This window comes from Chenopodium quinoa, unplaced genomic scaffold (assembly GCF_001683475.1).
Source record: "Chenopodium quinoa cultivar QQ74 unplaced genomic scaffold, ASM168347v1, whole genome shotgun sequence".
Taxonomy (NCBI): Eukaryota; Viridiplantae; Streptophyta; class Magnoliopsida; order Caryophyllales; family Amaranthaceae; genus Chenopodium; species Chenopodium quinoa.
In genome coordinates this window covers 7969975-7991324 of record NW_018743955.1, presented here as the reverse complement: position 1 = coordinate 7991324, position 21350 = coordinate 7969975, and the positions used below count along the sequence as shown (strand labels likewise).

At 32.9% G+C, this 21350-nt stretch overlaps 1 long non-coding RNA gene across 1 annotated transcript; it reads right to left on the bottom strand.

Moving 5' to 3' along the window:
* Positions 1-17070: 17070 nt before the first annotated feature.
* On the bottom strand, positions 17071-19967 carry LOC110689412. The gene is made up of 4 exons (XR_002504907.1): positions 19580-19967; positions 19054-19130; positions 18802-18886; positions 17071-18078 (listed from the first exon to the last, which is right to left on the bottom strand). It is a non-coding gene; the product is annotated as an uncharacterized LOC110689412 (long non-coding RNA).
* Between the last annotated feature and the right edge of the window lie 1383 nt (positions 19968-21350).

Here is a 21350-nt window from a genome sequence, read left to right as displayed (position 1 = left end):
GTTTCGCTAACAAAAAATTTAATAATTTAATTGATCTTAGGTTTGCAATTGAACATTAAGTACTTCCTTTTCCTACAGTCCATACAAACCTATCGGCACTAACCCATGACCAATTGTTTCCAAATTACGTACACAAACCCAAATCAAACTTGAATTTGTATATTAGTCTAATATATTTAGGGGTCATTTGGTTGGGGTTAATCATTAAAGGGAATGAGAATCAACTGCCCTCATTCCCTTTGTTGTTGTTTATTAGACCATTTTTCCCATTCCCTTTACCTTCCTCATTACCCCAAATCCCTCTAAGTTCATTCCCCACCCCCCTAGATTTTTCCATTCCCATTCCCTAGTCACCACCGCACCACCATATCACCACCTTCCTACCTACACACACCACCGAGAAACCCAACCATCGCACTACTGACGACCTCGCCGCGTCTTCGACGACCCTCGCCGCCACTCCCCCTACCCGTAAAACTCTCCCCTCCTCCCGCAAAAACATCCCCAGCCCCGTATAACCCTAGAAATCACTCCCTAGCCTCGCCAAACCGCCGTCCGTCCATCCCTTCACCGTCAAAACCCTAGCCGCTAGGGTTTCGTGGGTGGGGGAGGGTCGAACGACGGGTTTTTAGGGGAGTGAAGGATGTTTTTCGAGGGAGGGATGTTTCTAGGGTTTTTCGGGGAAGGGAGAGCTGCACGAGGGCCAAAGAAGGGCGACGAAGGTGCGGTGAAGAGCGGCGAAGGTACGACTGGTGGTTTGGTGGACAGATGGTGGCTAGAAAAGGAGGAAAGTGAATGAATTAGGTGGTTGTGTGGTGATGGGCTGATGAGATTGTTTCCCTTTGTTTTTAAAACAAACAACATAAAGAATATTAGGTATTTCCATTCCATTATCTTTCTTTCCCTTTGTTCATTCTTACAAATTTGTAAACTTGTTTATGTAAGAACTAGTTCCTTTATTTATTGATGTTCATAAATAAAGTCGTTTATAAGATAAGCCCAAAGCTCATTTAATGAAAGTTAATAACTTATTCACTAAAATTTTAAAAGTTATTGATTTACTTACTAACATTTTTTAATTAGCATAATTTTGATAATTTAAATGTGAAAAAATGCAATTTTTATTTTTGAAAAAAAAAAGTTAGTTTATAACCATATTGTATATGCAAAATACTCATTTATGAAATCGGCTAGATTAATACAAAAAATCGCTCATGATTTTATTTTATCACAAATTCAAGATTATATATGCAAAAGGCTTATTTATGAAATCGGCTAGATAAATAAACATATCGTTCATGATTTGACAAACAAATCGTTCATGACATGATCACGAACACTACAATAACATCATAATCATTCATGATTTGATAACAAACTATTTTTCATAATAATCGAAACACTTTCCTTTAACATTCGTTTTATAATAATTGTAAAACTTTTGTATTTAGGAAAACCCCACTAGTATTACTACTTATATTGATTCTCTTTCATACTAAAACTTTGTACATACTCTAATGTTGCAGTTACTATGAAATGGAAATAGTAATATCTTTTTTCATATAATAAGCAATGATCTGACAAAGTGTAAACAGAAAACCTCTATCATTACAAATAATATAAAATAGATGCATATTTTTCAATCCACTCATAATTAAGCAACAATTTTCTTACATTTACTCACCTTTTGAACTTCTATTAACAATATCTTCAAATGCATGAATTTGTGTGCAAACAATAACTGTTAAAGAACTTTTGGAACAGAGGTAATATCTAATAGACTAATATGTTCTAACACGTGTGGATTAAATGAACGTTCTAGAAAGTGGATAAGACATCTGTTTCTTAGGTTGGGCAATAATTAACAAAATCACAATAGATGCTGCATATCAATGAAACATATAATATAATTATAGAAATTAGATTAAAATATATTATTCTTGGAAGTACAGATACACAATGAAATCATGAAAGATATATTACTTAAGATTAATGTAAAAGGTCACTACAATAGGAAAATAATCAAGCCAAGAAAATTTCTATTAAACTAAAAAGCTTACATAATTAGCTGGCAAAATCTGCATTTGGACCTTAATAACCTAGGAAAAAAGGAAAAGAAGCAAAGTAGAGATATTAATTGAGTCAATATGAAGCTGTAAAAATATTTATATCATCTTCCTTGCTTTCTTATCAAATATATAAATTCTATGGGGATACACAATAATTAATTCATGCACATTTTTAATGCCAGCCTAAGTTTCTGAAAATGTTATTGCCCATATCAGATTTTCAAATTAATAAAGTAAGAAATCAGGAGATCCTGATATTAGGGGACTTTCATTCAATTACCTTAACCTTCTATAATAAAAGGCTTGTTTATGATTTAAAGAAATAATTATAGGCATTAGGTTATCAAAATTGTAAGAAAAATCATAAATGACACAGAAAATTCTTAGATGGCAAAAGCCAAAAAGGATAGAGAAGATCATTATCCTACCCATTGATCCATAGGAAAGGTGAAAAACTCTGCTATAAATTATTCTGCTCCCCCACGGCGAAATGTGTACCTTGTCTCTTCTTCCTTTCTCTCTTCCCCTATCCCTCCCCTTCGTTTTTCTCTCAAGTAACTTGTTTTCACAATGTCTACACGGTGGAACTCAAACCCCCACCGTCTCTTTGGCAACGAGCATTCTAGGCCTTATGTTATGAGTCCTATGGTGCTTGAATGCCGACTTTGTGAGAAGGTATTCCTCAGCAGCCATTCTCTAATAGAGCACTATGAGTCCCATCAAAATGAGTTTGCTCAGAGAGCCCAAAATAATCTAACGGCTGCCTTGATAGTTAGACAGAGAGAGAACAGAGAGAGAATCATTACCAACAATCCGTCCCAACCCCGCCTCTCTCCACCATCCACCTTTCAGCAGCGATACCACCCATATTTCCCAAATGCCTTCAGAACTTTGCAGCATGAAAGGCCACCAATAGCTCAAACCCGCCCTTTTCCTGCTACACAAACTCAAAACTTGGTACAATCAAGGCACCCTGTTGTGAATCATGGCACCTTGGGTGTTTCCTTTCCATTTCCAAACTCAACATCAGGAAGGACTGTTGCAAGTGGCAGTCAGTTTGTCCTTCACCAACAACTGCCATCGGCACAGAAAGCTTCACCTCCACGAGTGCCTTTCCCAGATATTCGAGGGCAGAAAGGACATGATCAGTTAGCAGACAGCAGAACTGTTTGGTACCTCAAACAATTGGAGAAGCCGATACCAGCGATGATTGATCTGGATGGAGAAGATGAAACATTTGAGCACCTAAAATTGGATCTGACATTGAAGCTCTAAGTCAAGGGATATGTTCTGTGTTATCAAAGAATCTTTTTATTTTCTTGCCTTCTCTCTTTTACATCCTTCGCTTTTAAAATTTATTTTTTAGTAGTACACAGGTTCAGGAATCAGGAATCAATAGATTTTCATGTAGTCTACATGCCTTTCTAGAGGGTTATTCTTTCTTCCTAATGTAAGCCTGTAACGACACAGTGTAATGGAATCTATTGCATTTTTCTTTTTCATACAAGTCCTTGCTAATTGAGTTAAGAGCATACATATTCTATTAAAGGCGAGAATAATAAAAGACAAAGCAAGTAAAGCAATCAATTTTAGAACACTTCTTATTTTAAAAGTAGACTCCTAGATTCCCAATCTAGCACAAGTCATTATATAAGAATTGTGATGGCATTAACAATCGCTAAGCTGCAAAAATCATCTCAAGGGAGCTAAGACACGCTTTGTGGATAGCACATTGTAGATTGAAAAGTTATTTATTTTTATTTATTTTTTATCAATTTCCAATAGACCTAACATCTATTTTCGTTTTACTCAAGGCTCAAAGATAGACCCTCTTATAAGTCTCAAACTGTTACTTCTCAATTATCTTTGGCGAAGCCACAACATACAGATAATAATAATATATTTCAATGACTTTTTTATATGATTTATTTTTTTTGTCACATCATCTGGAATGAAAACAACTTTGAAAAATTCTCAAATTTGCCACCTCATTTTGGAAATCATTCTCTTCCGCCTTACTTGAGCCCCCGTTGTAATTTAAGAGTTTTGAAATGTATTCTTTACTTCATTCAATAAAGTTTTTCTCACTCTATTAAGTAGGCTCCATAAAGTTCTTCCCTCTTTTTCTGCATATTGTGGCAATGAAAATTCCTCCTACCACCCCTAGTGTGCCACCCTATGAAAGCCATTACCCCCAGTCCCAAAATAAGATATGCAACTAAGCATGTGACTTATCTTATATGTAAATTCAATATGTTTAAACATTTTAATAAGATATGGTAACTGCTAATTCATTAAAAGAGCAGTCTAACGGATGTAAACACATGTTATGTAACTGCATTTTGCGGAAACACAAATCAAAAATCCCTTACAGAAGGTCTTTCACAAAAAGGAATAGCCTTAATTTAAATTCATAATTACGCTAACATTAAGACAGAGATCTTATGTAGGAAAAAAGTAACACTAGGGTATCGTTGAACAAATACTACCTTTATTAAGTGTACATCTAACTATTATAGCATTATAGGGTAACTGTGAGCCAATTTGGGGTAGCTTAAAATTTGCATTGGTATAACATGATTTTAAAGTTAGTCCCTTTGAACAGTATGACTGTAAGGTGATCTCAACTTACATGTGGTTCTAAATGAGATGGTTGTGAAAGCATCAATGGAGATTTTGGTTACGGAGATAAAAATGAAATTGAAAATGATACTTTGGATTTCACATTGGCATACGACTTGGGTATAATGAACACTAGATTTAAGTAAAAAAAAACAAAAACTCTTAGCTAATGACTTGGTAAAACAGACTTCTTTTTAGTAAAAATGCTTGGGGAAAATAATTACATTAATTGTAAGGTGAAACTGGTGCTTGATTTTTGTGGTAGGATATATATATAAATGGAAACAAAGACCACAATTGGAGCCTAAATTAAAATGAGAACCAACAAAAATTTGTGCAAAAGATGGTAAATGCAAGAATTGGTCTTTATATCACAGATTTAAATATAGCTTCAGGGACAAAAGGGAGCACAGCATTGCGGCAAAAGAAGCATGCCACCGAGCAAGCTATCAGCTTGGTGGAATGAAAAAGTATCAAGTGATAAAGAGCAAACAAGATGTAAGAGTGATAAGAATTTTGAGAAGTATAAAAAGAGACTAGAAGAAAAGCAAAAGGAGGTTGTACAAGATGCAAAAGTGAAGGTGAATCAAGACCTTTACCCGAGCTTCGATACGAAAGAAAGGGTAAAATGCATTAATAGTCTTCCGTGCATATGAGATAGAAAGACAAGAGATATCACCAAGTAGTTCTGGTTCAGTGTATATGAAAGAATGGGTAAAATGCATTAATAGTCTTCCATGCATATGAGATAGAAAGACGAGATACCACCAAGTAGTTCTGGTTCAGGTAGAGATAAAGGATAGAGTGAGCCATGAAGATCCTAATTTTATTAGATTGTTCAATGGAGATTGGATCCAACATACTGAAGATATAAGTATTCCTCACGATATCATTCATCAGGCGGAGAATAACAAAAAGAAGTCAATTGAAAAGATGGGAATGGAGAAAGTAGTTGAGCGTGATGATGTTTAGGGTTAAAGGTGTTTGAGAGAGGGAGGGAGAGAGAGAAATTTTGAATAGTTGACAAAATTCTTCAACAAGATTTGGGGTAATAATAAGATACTACTAACAAAAGCAACATCGAAGGATCAAACCAACAAGTCATAATTTGAAACTTTGTGGGTGAGTGATCAAAGAAAGGTTAAGGAGGAGAGTGAAGATCTTGGAGAACCAATTTGGCTTTAAGCCTGAGGCAATTCACCTTATGAGCAGCAAATGGAGAGCTATTGGGATAAGAATGATTTGCATATGATTTTCCAATGATTTTGAAAAAGGCCTAAGATAAGGTATAAAGGGAGATAATTTGGTGGGCTTAACAAAGAAAATCATATCATGAAAAAGAAGAGTTCCCTACTACAATTGGAGTACATCAAGGTTCTACACTTAGCCTTTTTTTTTCCATAGTCAATTAGTCATAGACAAATTGACGAGTTCAATTTAAGATGATATAACATAGTGCATGCGCTTGCTGATGATATTTTGTTGTTTAATGAGAGGAATGAAAACGTGGAAAAGTAAGTTGGAATTGTGGAGACAGATTGCATACAAGTATGCCTTCAAATTTTTGAATGTAAGTTAGGCAGAATTAGAAACAGGAAGGCACCAGGGACAAACAGTTCTTATGATATTTAAGACTTATAATTCAATAGGACGGGGAATTGGATGGAGATGTTGTTTATAGAATCAAAGTAGGTTGGTTGAAGTGGAAGAGTGCTTATGTGATTCAGGCATGCCCCATAAATTGAAGGAGAAATTCTACCTAGGTTGTAAAGCATTATCACGTTAATACGGGGTGTGGCAGAGATGTATAAGGTTGGATATGAGCCAATACAAGAAAGGACCGATTTGCGAATGAGATGTTTTCAAATAAATAAATAAAATAATATAAAAGTGGGGGTTTACAGCTATTAAAAAGAAGACAAGCAAGAATCACCTAAGGTGATTTGGCCATGTTCGACAGGATCAAGTGAGGTTCGTAAGGAAACAAAGAGTGGCAATGTGCTAGGTAAGGAAACTAAGAGTGGCAAAGTGATAGGTTCGGTTCGTAAGGGGTAGTGGGAAAAAAAAGAGAAGAAAAAAACTTACAACAAGGACATTATGGCAATGGAACGCAAAGTGGATTGTACTTTTTTATTACCAAAACTTAATATGTTTTCCTTTGTTAAGGTTTTCAAGAGCTTTTTTGTGTTTTTCACTCAGTGGGTTTTCCTCTCTTATTATCTCTCCTTACACCCTTCTATAAAACTTTCTTCAATTTTATTTTTATATCCTCTTTTAGGCTTTGTTTTTCTCGTTTTTCATCCACTTTCATTTAAACACCTTGCTTATAATGTTTCCTATTTTGTGGACAACACCTTAGCACATGATTCATGTTAGCCAACCCCAAATCATTGGGAGTTTTTTTTTTTTTTTTTGGTTTTTTTTTTTATGGATTAAGGCTTAGTAGACTTGTATTATTTTGTTGATGATAATGAATAAATGATTAAGATGACACACATGAACATCAAACAACTAATAAGGAACAAATTAAAGCATTGCCAATAAGTCCCTAGGCAGAAGCAACTTCCATTGCGCATTAGAAAAGTCAAATCCATGAAAAAGAATGTACAAGAATTAATAACTAAAAAAAAAAACTAAATCTCCTTCCAAGGAGTATGAGACTAGAGATTGTTATTATCCTTTCATTTTTTTATACCTAATAACGAAAAAAGCATAAATGTGAATAAGCTGATGTAGTTTTTGTTTTTCACCTAAACTACTTAATGACTGAAATTATTCATTGGCAAGTGTGAGAATGGAGGTACTGAAAATTATAAGAAACAAAGAAAGCATATGAATATCACAACCTAAGCTGCCATTGAGTTAATCCCCATACATATAGTGTAATATATAGTTAAAAAAATTTATTAGTCAAAGTTGTGCATTGGAAAAAATGAAAATGTTAGAAGGTTTATAATAAAATCAACAACTGAATAGGCAGTAATGGGGCTTGGAAAACTTAGTGGTAATTTGGTTCACAATCTTCACATAGAAAGTAGAAGTTCCCATTAATTTCAAATTAATGGAAAATAATTTTCATATTCAAATTCATGGGAATTTCCCAAAATTGTTTGGTTAACAATGAGGGAAGCAACTTATTAGGGGAATTTCTACTTACCTTGGGGGGAATTAAGTAGGCAAATTCCTACATTTTGTGGGAAATGTAATTTTCTAGAAAGTTACACACATTCACTTCCCCCACTTCACCAAACTTTTGTTAGCCAAACAACACACCTACTTGTACCCCCTCTGTTACTTATTCTTTTGCCCCATTTGACTTTACACGGTCTCCAACACTCATGTTTAAACACTTATATCTTCAATTTTACATGCATAAAAATTATAAATATTTGATATTAATAAAATTTACGATGAAACGATTCTAACAAGATCCTACATGAATATATTATCACTTATACATTAATGAGGATTCGTGGTCAAAGTTTTATAGGTTTGACTCATATATTTGCAATGGGGCAAAAAATAAGGGATGGAGGGAGTAATTCCTAAGAAGTCTCACTTCCCATGTTTTTCATGTCAATCAAATGAACCCTTACAAGTTACAATATTCAGACATTCAAAAGTAAGGGATGCACATTACCTGAGTTTATTCTCACTTTGGGTAGCCTTTTTCAGGCACATCTTTATTCTTCAATAACATAGAAAGAGGATGGGAAAAAAAAAAAAAAAAAAGAATTCCACAGACCTGTACTGTCACAAAATTATGAGAAACGTGTTAGTTGAAGGCAAAACAAACCAACTTTTCGTTACTTATCATTGTGTATCAAAAACAAAATGCCGCATAAAGCCTACTTAATAATACTGAACTCCAAGAGCTTGCACAGCCATATATATAATAAACTCAAGGTCATCTTATAGAAATACTAATTATGAAGGTAAAACTACAATAAGAAAGGACAGTCAGATTCATAAGAGATTCATAGTCTGAAAGCCAAAAGTTTTGACAAGGAGTTGTGAGAGCAGGTAATGCATAAATCTTGCTCTTTATTCTTGGCTGAAACCCTTGGTTTCCTACTTCAATTTGAATCTTATTGTCTTGCATATATCTTGCTATTTTTCCTTGGCTGAAGCCCTGGCATTCTCTTTCAATTTGTGTCTTGCATATATCTTGCTCTTAATATTTTCTCGCAAGTTTCAACTGTGAGACTCAAAGAAGTCATATAGTCCAAATAAAACCTATTCATCAACAGTTTTTTTGATAACATAAAATAACGAATTAATATAAATCAGCAAGCCAGAAACACTAAAAAGGGCCTTCTGTACAAAGAATTACACTAATTTTGTGCCATTGATTGGTGCAGTCCAATATCTACTATATCTTCTCCAGCCTCCATGCACCAGTTCATGTTACTATTATTAACCACATCCAAGATTTTTCAATAATTTGTAGTTTGGTATTTTATAATCATAGACTAAAACTACAAGAATATGGATATATCTCTTATAATCTACTCTTCTATTCCTCATTTTATTCACAATGTCAATTACAGTGACATAAACAACATCCAAGTCTAAATAACTCATGAAGTAGATTATTTTGCTTTGGCTTCAACTTTTTATTTGGAACCTATTAAAAAAATCTCAAATTCTAGTTATCACTTTAAAGATGTAAACAAGACAAGAAACAATTTTTAAAAATAAAAATAAATTGTACAAACCATTGACAAAGATCACAAGGCAACTACTTGACTTGCAAAGCTAAGAAACTATCAATCTCAACTTGTTTCAAAATCCCACTTTAAGTTTTCAAAGTCATGCTCACTCCATCTTTTTTTAAAGTGCCCCAGTAGGACGATTTGCACTATTCACTTGACCTACTTTGAACAAATAAATTATACATAAGAAAAAAATACAGTTGGAATTGTCTGAATAAATTATTAACATTCCATTGTTAAAATTTATACTTATTGGTGATTAGATATATTATCGGTCACAGTTTTGGACCAGCATATGCGCCAAGTCCAAAAAAGGCACTTAAAAAAAAGGAGTGAGTACCAATATATTTATTGATGACAAATTTTTTATATATGAACAATACCAATATGTCCCTATTTTCCTCACCTTTTTAAATATTATTCAATAAAAATAATTCAGTTCATTAAAAATAAAGAACATATATAATAGAATATCAGTAAAAATAATTTAATAAATAAATTTAACCAATAATAATAATCTAAGTTTGTTAAAAATAATTTAAGTTCTATTAAAATAAATTCTACTCCCTCCGTCTCATAATACAATGCCTCTTTGGGTTTTTACGCGGGAATAAAGAAAGTTGTAAATTTCTTAAAACTAATGATTAAAAGTTCATATATGCATGTGGGGTTAGAGAGAGATAGAGAGAGAAAAAGAAGTTGGGAATAATTGAAAAGATAGAGTAAGAAAGTGTTGGAAATTGATAGTACAAAAAAGAAAACGAAAAAAGATGACAGCTCATAAATGAGTAATAATATCAATAACCTTTAAATCGAAAGAAGCATTGTATTTTGACTTACCCAAAAAGGAAAAGAGGCATTGTATTATGAGACCGATGGAGTATTTAGCAAAACAATAAGGCGAAGAAAACAGAGCCTTATGTAGTAGAAATTTGAGAGATAAAAGGTTATTGAGGACTCTCCAAGACTCCAAGCGTGGATGGCTTCCAAGAGGCGAACCCAAATAATTGAACAAAGAATCTCAAACCCAACCAAATATGTTCCCTACGTACTTTCGGACACCGGCTAGGCTACAATTAGAAAGGTTAATCTTCAACCATGAAATCAATCCAAAGATATGCAAGATACTAAGCACCTTCTTACACTTTTTCAGCAAAAAAAAACAAATGGCATCATCTACATAATACGTAAGTGGCAAGCCTGCACTTCCTCTCTCTGAAACCCTTGATTAAACCCTCCAACACACCCCACTCAAGCATCCTACAAAACACATCGACAATGAAGATATAGAGGAAAGGAGATAAGTGATCTCAATGTCGATGAAGTAAACCACTCTATAAGAGACTCATTCACTATTAACAAGCACCCCTTAATTAAGGGTTCTCCACCAATAAACCTATCATCTCCAACATGAAATCTAAGAAACACCAACTTTCCATATTGTATGCCTTAAAATCTAGCTTTAAAACCAAACCCTTGTACCCTACTTCCATTACCCACAAGAACCATATCTAAGAATTGTCATCCCTTCTCAAAAGCACTTTGCGATTAAGGAACAATAAAAGAAAATATATCCCTAGCCAATTTGCCAAAACCATTGTGACAATTTCATAGGTACTTGTAACCAAACAAGTGGCCATAGCTTCATAATTTATTGATTTTTTTTTTTTAAGTATTTGTTCTTCTACACCATCCGAAAGAATGATTTAGGTTGGTTAAATTATAAAAGCTAATAGGATTTTGTACCCTCATAAAAAAAATTAAAAAATAAAAATAAAAAGTCGTCTTCTCAAATGAAAAACATTGATAACCAATTTTCTATATTGAAATCCTAATTTCGTTCAAATTTCGAATGAGTTTTAGAGATACCAAATCTGGCAAACTTAACAAAAAAAAAAATCAAATTTTAGAATTGATGTTCAAAGCTTTTATAGTGAAAATCTAGCTACAAAACTAATCGTATACCAATTGATATTGATGAGGAAGACTATATCGAGGAAATTTGAATATATTCTAAAAAAAGTATTTCTTTCTAAGGGGAAAAAAAAAAACAAAAATAGTATAGGAAAATACTTTCTTTTAGCGTTGATTTTTTCCATTGTTCCCATTCATTTTTATTTTTCTCTTTTCTCATTGTTTTTCCCATTATTCCCTCATAAAACCATACTAATCAATTATTTTATTCTTATATCCTCACTATCTATAACAAAGTCTACCCCACCCTACTAAACCCTTTAGCATGAATGTCAAAATTAATGAGCAAATATATTTTTGGACGGAAGAAATGAAATTCTACAATGCCACCCTTAATAAATGTTCACTAAAATTTGGGCACGTATAATGATGTTTAGGAATAAATTGTAGGGGAGTGGATTTATTTTTATTTATGTAGACAGTGTAAAAGTTAGAATAATTATACTACCTCCGATTCTTTTTACTCGCAACAAAGGAGTATTATTTATGAGATATAAAATATTCCTTTGTTGCGAGTAATAAGAACCGGAGGTAGTATCATACAAAACAAAACACACAAAAAAAAAAAGGGTTGAAAGAGAGAGAGCGAAATGGTGTTTGTGCATTACTATGCAAAGAGAGGTTAAGAATAAGATTATTCATAAAGGGGACCAAATCACACCACTCAACTTTTTTTATTTTTTATTAAATTATGCATCTACCATAAGTACTCGAACAAAAATCAAAAGGTGTAATTCTTTTGTTTCTAATTGTTTTACGAAAACGGTTGGCACACAAATTAAGGCAACTGGAGAGAATGCAATAATGCAGGTGGGTGTAAGAAAGAAAAAAATATATTGTTGGGTAATGTAAATGGGGTAGGCAAAAATAAAATAAAGCAAGTGTAAAAAACTTTCATCAATTGACATAATGTATTTGCTTCCTTCGTTCCATTAATATTGCACTTCCTCCATTCCCCAAATTTGGGAAGTGCACAATAGTTTAGGTAGTGGGAAAGGAAAAAGAGAGAAGAAAAAATACAAAGTTGCCCATGTGATTGCAAGCATAAACTGGTAACAAGGATTAAGAGGAAAGGGGTACATTGGGTATTCAGAGCCTAATATAGAAGTGGTACCATACTTGTGAACTTTCCTTAGAAGGTAAATGGTGCAATATTTAGGTAACGGAGGAAGTATATATATAGCAACAAAATATAGAATCCACCGAAGCATTGGTCAACAGTCAATATAAAAAATTATGTACTTCTCTTCAAGGTATGACCTCAATATATGTAACAGGTAAAATCTTTCAATGCAATCTGTTGTAAAGTAATATAATGCCATATCATCTTTAATTACCTGTTGCCAAGATACGTCTTTAAAACTGCCAAGAAAAACTAATCCACTAGGTCAACGCACTATTTCATCTGTTTCATCTGACTAGGTTGTTCATCATGGCTCCTAGTGCAACGGCCATCCACACTGCTCTCTGCATTTAAGTTGATGTGGGATACACACAAAACATCACATGAAACAGAAATTTTTTCAATAGCCACCTGCACCTCTTTCTTGCAACACGTAGAAAACACCCTTAAAGGCCTCCCGACAATGGGTGCACAGATGACCTATACAAGTTGACAATTAATGCTGAAATCAAGTTTTCAACCGTGGATTTTTTTCCTTTATTTGGTCAGATATAGAGCGAGTAAGAAATGACATAATAAATGCACAATTATCTCATACACATTTTTAAAAAAATAAAAAAAATAAAAAATTCTGGGATTATATAAAGCTCACATGCATTGAGCAAATCACTAAGTATGGTAGTAGACTAAGCTTTCTAATCACTTACACATTCTTAACTTCCCCATCTTTCCCCGTTGATCATGACTCGCAATGGTCGACCCATTCAACCAAGACAAATATTTATAGCCCGATTTTCTTGCAGACAATGTCGCTTCACCTCAGTTGATATTGAGGGAATCAGACATCATGCTAACAGTCATATGTTAGAAGCAACAATTAACAACATCCACAACCAACGTCAAACAGAGCAAACTCGGCAACTAAGAGAAAGGAATCTGCTCTTCAATCCCTTCCGTCAACTACTTCCATCACCAGCCCAGCCAGCGAGGAGAATTCCTAGAAGCAACAGAATTCAGATGCAGAGAGGAACACCAGGTTCTGAAGAATGGAGACCTGTTCAGACCCAACTGGTCCAAGCAGAGCAGCATATCGCGCTACAAGAAACAAGCAACGCAAATTTAATGCCCTTGATAGATCAGCTTGACCATCCCATCCCAATAATAATAGATCTTGATAGCGACCAAACTGGTGATATAGACCAATTTGATCTCACTTTGCGACTCTGAAGACGCATATGGATCCAAGGTGGTGAGACTCGTGACAGTAACATTTTCTTTTTCAGTAGTTGTCTAATTTTCATATATCTTTTTAAGATGTGGCTGCATGCACATCCCATCCTCTCTTGTCATTCCGGTGACAGAAGAAGATGCCCATTAGCCGTTTCTATTTCTAGTACTTTGTTATCCGTATGTGTAGCTCAAAGAGTCATTGAGTCTCCGGACATGGCAAATTGAAAGTGTTATCTACCTATTTTAAATTTTCATGAATTCAGTTATTCATTAGTCAATTCGTGTTTAGCAAAAGTATAGTTGTGGAGGTAAGTTTTAGTTGCTAAACTAGCTGTTGAATAAACTAATTTTTTTCCCTAAAGGTATAAATTAAATTACCTTATGGGACGTATCTGGATATGAATGTTCAATAAACTAGCTGTTGAATAACTGTTACAAATAAAATTAATTTTTTTCCCTAAAGGTATAAATTAAATTACCTTTAAAAGCTACCTCCACCACTAAAAGCAACCCCAAGGTCCCAAACTAGTACACTGTCAAACGCCCAATTTTTTTATCAAGTAGCGGCGGGTTGAGGTTGTAAAAAAAGTACATATTGTTGAATATCCGGATATGAATGTTCAATAAACTAGCTGTTGAAAATCTACTCAAACGATACCTCTACCACTAACCGCTACCAGAACCAGTACCTTACCGAACCCCTTTTAAGTAGTGTTTGAACTTGGTCAAAACACTAACCAATACCTCAAACACTACCACCAAACAAGGTCTAAAACTCATACAATGGTCAAAATGTTAAGAGCTGAAATAATTCGTTTCTCCCTCACTTGTTTATACAGTAACTACCATAAGGACTTTGAGAATTTTATAGGGTGTATATGTGGTGTGATGTGTTGGGAAATTAAATACTAGTGTATGAGATAGGAGAAATAATAAAGAACGTAGTATTGGGGACCATGAGTAGGGTAACTATATATATATATATAATACCTTCGTTTTTTATTTATTGCACCACTTGCCTTTTAAGGAAGTTTCACAAATATTGCAACATTTCCATTGTAGGAAACAAAATATCTCTATTCACTACAAATACCCAATATACACTTACTTTTGTCACTTGATTTTTTAGTTTATGTTTACATCACATGGATAACTTTATAATTTTACCTCTCTCCCTCTTCCTTTTTCCCACTCCTAAAAAAAAAAAGTGTGCCAACCATATCCCTTAATGTTTGCCCCTTTTTCCTTTTTTAATTCATCCCTTAAAATTTGCCCCATATTAAGTTTGGGTGTAGGGACTTCTTTACTCTCACAACCACTCTATTAACCCCCACCACTTTTTGAACTCATAAATTTCAACAAAAAATTTAAAAAGTAATGATTCCCCAATGGAGCAAATAAAGGGGGATAGAGGGAGTAGAATGTTAACCATATGTGCTTGCATAAATTTCAAGAAGAAAAGAAACAAGAAACTGCTTGAAGCGTTACGAGATTGTCAAACTTAAGGCTATAAGTAATCAATAATAAATAAACTCTCAATATCAAAAACTTAAAAGAATAATCTAATTATTCTCTTGGAAATTGTACTTATTTTAAACATTCAATTTAATGTAAGCCATTTTACAGGCACAAAACTAAAATGCAAAGCAGAGAAGAGAAAACTACGCATGACCGTCCAATCACTGAAAAAGTTTAGAGTGGTAACAGTATATAAACATTAAATGACTTGACGACTTTAGTTGTGATCTATTTTCTCCTTAAAGCAGTTAAAACATCCCTCCATCCCATTATTTTTCTCTTTCCAAGCAAGTCGCAATAAGGAGGGGCCAAACTGAATCAATGGTCAGCCTAGCAAATATTGCCATCTGATGGGCCAAGCCCACAAGACAACCACTAGTTAGGTTAATACCCACTACAGGTGAGCTAGCATCAGCATAGAAATCCTTATCATATGCAGTACTAAACAAAACGATACAAAATAGGGAGGTACCTTATTTAACATTTCATGTCATTGCAGATTTAAACTTGAGTTTAGTAATTTGTAGTGCACTAGTGCCCATTTCAGGACCTTGGCTACCTAGAATAATAAAACACCCTTCAATATAAAAAAAATTACAGAGACTGACATGATGACATCATTAAAAACAGTGACTGAAAAGGCTTAAGTTACAGAAATGAAAAGGGTGCACGCAGAGAATTCGAATATGGAGAACAAAATATGTATGCATTTGACTGTGGCAGACACATTAATCAAGAGAGAAGAATGCCCAAACCCAGCCCAAAAGCCCCAAACGGCCCAATAGTTCGACTAGAGAAACGTATCAAGCATAAAATAAATTAGTCATTGCATAAGAAAGATATGTCCATCTTACAAAAGTAAAGCAATCAAATCAAGGCACTAGGGAGTTTACAAGAAAAGAAAGGATCATTCCCTTTGCAAATCAAGAGCATGACTAACTATGAATGGTAGAAGATTGTATTCTAATTACTCAAACTAAAATGAAAAACACGATGGTACTTTCAGGGTATTAGGAAAAAGAAATGATACAGTATCAGTCACTAACATAAATGATTACATTAATCTGAATAAGGAAATCAGCCAAAATTGACACATCAAAATCACACATATTTATAGTGACAACAAGTGTCAACATTTGCTTTTGTAGAAGACTTACGAATGATGGGCCATATTGCTTGAAGATTATTAGTATCTTTAACTGACTTATAGATACAATTTTTGCTGAAATAGTGTTCTAGGTAAATTAAACAATAACTAGGTAACAGAACTCTCATCATGGATGCTATACATTCATTTTAGAGATGGTGGCCATAAAAAAAGCTTGTCTTGTAAATGCTAGATGCAAGGGACAATATGAAAAACACACTTAAGGAGGTAGCACAGGAACATAAAGCAAGTAAAATACTATCAAAGCCCTCAAATTTTGTTAAGAAAAATACAAATAAAACCATTAAAGACTAAAGCAAATTTTCATAGTCATAATTTCCGCTCAAAGAGTAAAGGCTATAAGAGCTTGACTCCCGAATACAAACTAATTACTCAAAAATTACGATCAAATACGCTTGTAGAGAATTTATCGCCAATAAAGAAATTGTGATCAACCCCGTGTTTATGACATAACTTTTTGAAAAAAGACCCATAATGATGGTTCATTTATATAGTGTGATCAATTTAATTTAAGCAACAACTTGGAAATTATTTATACTCTATACTTACTACTAAAACAATAACAAAAGCTGACATGTGGAAACCTCTCCTTAATTTTTTTGCCTAAATCATTTCTAAAATATTCTCTTTCAAGGAAAATAATTTACTAAAAAAATCCTCTTTGAACTACAAATCTAAGATAATCTTTATTATTTTTGTTCTGTTCAATTTATTTTAAATATTTAATATGAAAATGAAACCAAAAAAAAAAGTCATTTTCCTTTAAACAATATGCCAACCTTAAGTCAAAGAGTAGTCCCATAATAAGCCCATTCCTACATTAAAAAATGTGACAAAACAGTTCTTCACATTTTAAAATAGTATATGCAGCTATTACTTCCAGATGGAGGGAATAATAATATTATAATAGGATTAGAAGCCTAAAAAAGTGAGTGTAATGTTACATTCTATAAAATTTGTTGACTATACTTCAGCTAAAGTAGCATGTGTAGCTTGGAGCCTTGGACATAAAAAGGTTCTTAAAAACATAAAGAGGATTGCTTAGACGTAGGATTGTAAAGTCGGCTGTAATAATTAGTTGTTGGAACGCAAAAGAAGCACCCACTCCCCAAATTTAGCTTTTAGAAACTTAGTTTGCAATGTGATTAGCTAGATGCCACATTATTAGTAAGAATTATGGTTATATATTTACGCAAAAATTGCAAAAGGAGACAATTGCATAATATGTTGTCATTATGAGTTGTTTTCAAAAAAAAAAAAACATGTAATCTTATAAGAAATATACACAAATTCTATGCCTATAAATAATAGAAATTAAAGTATATGAAACAAAAATAGGTTTAATAGTGTCAATAAATTAGTACATTCTCTAATTCTCCACTAACTTAAGCTCAGGTTCTCAAATATTTTACAGTACCACGAGTCCAGACACGGATTTGATGTCACAAAAATTTGAGTTTTATGATGGCTGGCGGGGATTGATCTCGTTCAATGTTGGTTGTCTAGAATAGAACGGCAACCAATATTAGTGCTTATGTCAGTCCAAACAAGAAAAGGAGGACAGCATTATTCCATTTATTGCAAATTAGCCTAAAAAAACTTTCCAAATGCAGGCTGCTCAAACTAGTACCCAATAAGAGATATTCATGATTGATAAACCTGCACACCACATACACACTGATCTAATTCAAAATTTTGCAGTAACTGTGTGCACTAATATTAATCTAAGGGAGAAAAAGATTAGCATATGATAGAAGCCATGAAACCACAACTAACTTTTCTAATTACCCCTCAATAACAATTATACCTTCTTATACACTATATAGGTCCCCCAATAAGCCTCGCGTTAGTCTTAACCACATCAAAGAATTATAGTATCTCAAATTCCATAAACCTTCAGTTGCACACGTAATGTCATAAATTTAAAACCCTAGTTCCAAACTGTACTAAAACTCAATCAAAATGTATGCCCATTGCCCAATCATAGAGAAATTACACAACATATTTCCGACATCAACTTAATACCTTTTCCTTACAAAAACAAATTTACAAGAACAGTTGTGCATACAATTCACACAAAACATTAAATACAAACGAACTCCGATTGTAGTCTATATTTCAACATTGAATCAAGAAAAGTATGATTAAATCACACTCCAAACATAAGTTTCATAATGAGTGAAACAAACAGCAACACAACTTTACAGCAAAAGAATAAATCTGGAAGATTCAAAACAATTTTATATGATTTCATGTACTTTATAAATCAATAAATCGGGAAGATCAAAACAATTTGTGTATGATTTCATCATGAAAAAAATAGTACTTCATACAAAAAATAACTGAAATTACAGAAAGGAATTATAATTTGAAATATTGTACCTTGATGGTAACCTTCCTCTTAAGCCTCTCTCGAGCCAAGGCCTCAAGTCATTGACTGCTACCTTAACCGGAATAACGGCAAAATCTAAACAAGTGAACAACAACCAAGCCTTAGTCCCAAAATTAATAAATAAAAATAAAAACATTTATTTATATATATATATATATATATATATATATATATATATATATATGGAAACAAACACCCCAAAAACTCAGTTCAATGAAACATAAAAGAAAGAGGAGCTCAACCATCGCCGCGTCGTACTCAAATCTTCTGATCATTCATTACCAGCGACGGATTTTGAGAAATACCCAAATGATCGTATCTACAAAATCCAAAACAGAATTAATGAAATCCTTCGTCTCCTTCAACAAATCAAAGTAGTCAAATCCAGGGAAGGAGGAGCAGGGAGATAAGTGCCAATTTCATAGTTTGATTCTAAAATTAAAGGGTTTCTGCAACCCATTAACAATCAATTTTGATTCAATTATCAAATTAGACTCATAAAATTAGAAAGAAAGGATTTAATTTCATAGCTCCATCCTAATATTGACGAAAAAATTTATTCAATTATCAATTTAAGCTCATAATTTTCTTCTTTAGAAACAAATCGACGAGTTTAGTAATTGATAAAAAATGGTTCAATAATCGAATTTAGAAAAAAAAAAAAAAAAAAAACCCCTAAATTGAGTATAGTGAGAATTAAATTAACGACGAACCCTAGATTGTGAAATTGAAATTCGATGAATAATAAGAAAGGAAACAACGTGTTACCTCAAAAGTAATGCTTCAATGGAAGATAGAAATGTAAGAAATCGCCTAAATAGAGTGCTCTTCATTGGGAAACAAGAGAGAGAAAGAGGATATAAGGATCTGCCTTAAAATCAATATTTATCTATTCATTTTACTTCGTAATGTACTTAACAAGTAAATAAATCATGATCATCTATGAAAAAATAGTTGATTATTGTTAAAAGGAACGCCTCCACAATAAGTAGTTTAAAACATATACCTAAATATCACGCATTGATAGGTGTAATTAGTTTTTATTTTAATATGATAATTCTAACGATATAATTATTGTTCATTTTAATATGATAATTCTACTTTTATTATCTTATCCAACACTCCCAAAGCGTTTATTAGCTTTTGTCTATTGTTAAAACATTTAATACTGAGTAAAAAAAAAGAAAAATTTGCAAATTGCAGCCATTTAAAGTTCGTATTTTGCAAATTACAGTTATTTAAATTTTTTTTTGCAAATTGCATCCCAAAAGTTCGTATAAATTGTTAATTGCAGCCCGATTCAATTTTTTCATCGGTTTACATGTTGAAAAATCTTCGGCTAAGGTTTTAAGGGTCATTTTAGTCCTTAGGGTCCCGAATTGAGCTCGGAATCAGCAAAAAAAATATCGTAAGTGTCTCATATTTATAGTTTCCCACAAATCGATACATTTTTGTTACGCAAAACGAGATACTTATGTTATTTTTTTGCTAATTCTGAGCTCAAAATGGGTGCCCTAAGGGGTAAAATGACCCCTAAAACCTTAGCCGAAGATTTTTCAACATGTAAACCGATGAAAAAATTGAATCGAGCTGCAATTTACAATTTATACGAACTTTTGGGCTGCAATTTGCAAAAAAAATTTAAATGGCTGCAATTTGCAAATTTTCCAAAAAAAAATTATACATAATTGGTTGCAAAACCTTATACGGAGTTAAAAAAATAAATATATATAAAAAAAAAAAATAAATAAATAAACCTTTATTATGTTGAATTCCTATCACTATGTGCACTTAGGTGTACATAATTGTAAAACTTTATTATATTGAATTCCTATCTCTATGTGCTTTCATGTGTACATATTGTAAAACTTTATTATGTTGAATTCTTTATTAACAGCGCCTTAAAAATTAAAAAATCAAAAAATCAAAAAAAAAAAAAGGAGCGAAGCTCTAACCACTTAAATTATCTTCACTCTCACATTTTCTATCAATTTTCTACGTATTGAATATGTGTATTAAGTGATATCCCGTCAAAAGAGGAAAAAAAAAATTGTAAGCAATATCTTATTTTTATTTTGAAAATATATATTACAAGGTTGGGATCCAGTGAGAAGAATATTAAAATAAGAAGGAACAAATGTGCATATATTTTATATTATACATTTATACAAGCTATGAGACACAAACAATATAAAATCTATCATGTTCAATTTTATTTTATTTTTCCCTAAAATATTATCCTCCTTATTCTAATAAAATAAAAGAAATTTTATATATAAAAAAAAACACCTTTTATAAGCATTTTTTTTTACAAGAAACCACTTTATAAATTTTTTTTGCAAAGACACACCTTAATCAATTTTTTTTTGCAAAACCATACTTTTATGCCGGAAAATAGAGTCAAACCCTATTTTCCGGTGTTGACTACGCCATTTGCACCCACGAAACTGACAGTGGAGGGGAGAAGGGTGGCTAAGGCTATAGAGGAGGGTTTAGGGTGGTCAACGTCGTTAAAGGGGTGTGTTTAGGGTGGTCAACG